Here is a 3,776-nt window from a genome sequence, read left to right as displayed (position 1 = left end):
GCAAGGAGACCTTTGTTACCAGAGTGAAAAAGAGGTGAGTATCTGCAAGATACTCAGAAAAAGGGAGAAGAAAGGAGGGGGAACTTTATCAGTCACCACCCTAGATAAAGCCTTCAAAGCAGCAAATATCACAGCATTCTCTACTTGAAATATGTGTGGCCTTAACCAGAGATGGCGTTAGCCAGAAATGTTTTCAAATCTACCAGAAGAATTCAAACAGAAGATTTTTCCATCTTCTTTGCTATGGAACCATTTGTCATTTTCCTTTTAAGTCAACAGCTCAGAGCCACAGTGTCACAGGCCCACCCAACACTAAGCCAGGCTGAGTCATATCAGCAAGCAGAGTTTGACACTGACCTTTTCATATTCGGTATTTGACTGCCTGGCCCATCAGCAGGTCTCATGTCTCACTGTTTACAACTTCACTAAACTGTAAAGAGGGGACCGTCAGTCAAAATACCAAGAGCTGAAAGGTCATAGCAGGCAGCTTACTATTTGGCAATGATTTTTAATCATTCACTCTGCAATACAGCCGAGACTCTACAGTTAATTCCATTTGTTATTGACAGAAAGAATTTCACCCAACCTTTATTTTGAGGGTTTAACAGAAACCAAAGACAAATACAATGGAATTTTGACTATATTGTGGGGATTGGGGAAGATTCCGTTCAACTCAACAGGCTTTTCTTTAAGACTTTAACATGCCCAACAATGCTTTGATTGCTATGGAAAAAATAAAAGGAGCAAAAATCATGCACCTTACTTTACTGAGTTTTGGGAAAGTGTGTAGAGAGACAAGAAATACCCATATAACCCACATTTTGTCAAGCCCTTCATAGCCTGTCAGTATTAAATGAAGTCAGCAAATCACAATGGACAGACTGGATAAAATCTAGTACTGTCTTAGAATAGAACACTGTGTATCCCTCTAAAACAGGGTTTTTCAACTTCAGAACTATTGGCATTTGAGGCCAAATAATTCAGTGTTGTGGAGAGGTGTCCTGTACATTGTAACATATTTAGCAGTGTTTACCAGCCCCTACCCACTGCAAGCTAATAGCACCCTCATCCCTGTTATCACAAGCAATAAAGGCTCCAGGTATTGTCCAATGTTCCCTGGGGAACAAAATCATCCCTGGTTAAGAGAAACTGTTCTAAAATGAAATAGATTTATATTCACTGACACATTATTAGTGGAAACTGAAAGATGCTGGAGACTCTTTCTCATTCATATATATATATATATGAAGTGAAGTCGCTCAGTCATGTCTGACTCTTTGCGACCCCATGGACTCTAGCCTACCAGGCTCCTTCGTCCATGGGATTTTCTAGGCAAGAGTACTGGAGTGGGTTGCCATTTCCTTCTCCAGGGGATCTTCCCAACCCAGGGATCGAACCCGGGTCTCCTGCTTCGTAGGCAGACGCTTTACCATCTGAGCCACCAGGGAAGCCAGCTGGTACTTCCATATATATATATATAAAATGAATAGATGAAAGAACCTTCCACCTCTGGCACTTGTATAAGACTCTCATTCAAAAATATATATATACACACACACATATAAGAAATACATACGTATATATACATATAAACACCGCTGTCTTGTACTTTTCAATAATAATGTATTTTATATACTATTATGTACATAGTAGCATGTATACGTAGTACAGAAAATCTAGACAAATGATTCTCAACCCTGTCTACACATTATAATTAACAGAGGAGTTTTTAAAACAATCTCATGGGATATGACCTGGGTTCTGGTATTTTTTTCAAAGTTTCTCTAGTGATTCTATTGTTATTCAACCATGGTTGATAACCATCCAGAGGGCTTGTTAAACACAAATAGGACGGCCTTGCCTCCAGAGTTTCTGAATTAGTAAGGCTGGGATGAGGCCTGATAACTCGCAATTCTAACAAGTTCCCAAGTGACACTCACAGTGCTGGTCCAAGGATCAAACTGAGAATCACTGTTCTAGAATGATGTACTCCAGATTATTAATGGTGCTCTTTTTCTCTCTTAAATGGAATTCTAGGGCAGAGGAAAAGGGAAAATTGTACTCCTAATCTTAAATTCTTCTGTGGTACTTGAATGTTTAGTATTATTGCTTTTATAATAGCTTCTTAAATTTCCAAAAATAATGAGTATGTTGCCATTATTTCAAGTCCCCTTTATATTCCTTCTAAGTTTCCTCCCCATCCTTTCATCAAAGATAATTACTATCTTGAATATTTTGTTAATCATTTTCTCACTGGATAAAAGTAGTTTTATCACCTATACCTGTATCCACAAAAATGCATTAGCTAATTTTGGCTATTTTCTAAAAAACATCATAAAACTAAAATTATACTATCTGTATATATATACAGCGTAGTATTTTTGGTAAATGCCATGATTTTTAGATTTATCTATGTTGATATGTATACCTGTGGCTTACTTATTTTCTTTCACTCTCTTATTTATAATATAAATATATTTCTTTATACATATAATATATATATGATTATTTATACATATGTTAATATAATATATTGAATATATTTATACATGTAATATACATATAATGTATTTATACATATTATATATATTTGTACATATATTTATATATAATATATATTTATACATATTTATACATATAATATACATATGTACATATATTATTGGAGAAGGCACTGGCAACCCACTCCAGTACTCTTGCCTGGAAAATCCCATGGACGGAGGAGCCTGGTAGGCTGCAGTCCATGGGGTTGCTGGGAGTCGGACATGACTGAGCAACTTCACTTTCACTTTTCACTTTCACACATTGGAGAAGGAAATGGCAACCCACTCCAGTGTTCTTGCCTGGAGAATCCCAGGGACGGGGGAGCCTGGTGGGCTGCCATCTATGGGGTCACACAGTCAGACACGACTGACACGACTTAGAAGCAGCAGTAGCAGCAACATACATATATTATATTTATACATATAATATACTTATATTTATACATATATATAATATATATGATTTATACATAATATATATTTATACATATATTATATATATATGATTATTCCCAGTTTTTTTACTTACAAACAATGCTTCAGTGCACATTCACATACATGCACATGTTTATATTTACTAGATAAAGAAGTTGTATCAGTCCATATAACAACAGTAGATGAGAGCTCCATTACACCATATCTTCACCAATACTAGGTATTGACAGATTTTAATATTTTCCCACTTGATTGCTATGAAATGATATTTTATGGTTTGAATTTGTAAATCCATGATGCAACTTGTTTCCACAGGAAGTAATTTCATGCCTCTTTCAGACATGTGCGATATCAGAGACACAAATGTTTAATTCCCTGATAAACTCCTGGGAGCTCTCTTCACAAACACCATACACAGGAATGAATGAGTCCTGTATTTGCTGACAAAGGACTAAATGAACTTAATTACATAATAATGATACTGACTCTACATCTACATTTGGGTATTTGAAGTTATTTTCTCATTCGTTCCATTTTTCACATAAGGAGGTATTTGAGACAGGTCAGGTAAGTTTCCTTATTCCAAAATTACAGAAGAGCCTATGGAAACTGACTTTAATAAATAGTTCCCCACCACATCACTGGATTTTGACAAAGCTAGGGCCACAAAATAATTAAAATGCAAAACTAAACACAATCTTGAAATTTACCTCCTTCAATGCTTCACTTTGAGTACGAAAAATGGAATATATCAGAGGAGAAGTGACTTATTTAAGGTCATAGAGCCAGTTTGAAGCA

The 3,776-nt window shown here is 35.8% G+C and overlaps 1 non-coding gene across 1 annotated transcript; it reads right to left on the bottom strand.

Annotated features, from left to right (window-relative positions):
- Nucleotides 1-1,376: 1,376 nt before the first annotated feature.
- On the bottom strand, nt 1,377-1,448 carry TRNAR-ACG (transfer RNA arginine (anticodon ACG)). Its single transcript has one exon. It is a non-coding gene; the product is annotated as a tRNA-Arg (tRNA).
- Nucleotides 1,449-3,776: the final 2,328 nt, after the last annotated feature.

Source organism: Bos grunniens, chromosome X (assembly GCF_055505025.1).
Source record: "Bos grunniens cultivar Pamir isolate PY7600 chromosome X, Bosgru_T2T1.0, whole genome shotgun sequence".
Classification (NCBI taxonomy): domain Eukaryota; kingdom Metazoa; phylum Chordata; class Mammalia; order Artiodactyla; family Bovidae; genus Bos; species Bos grunniens.
This window is presented reverse-complemented; position numbering and strand designations above follow the sequence as displayed.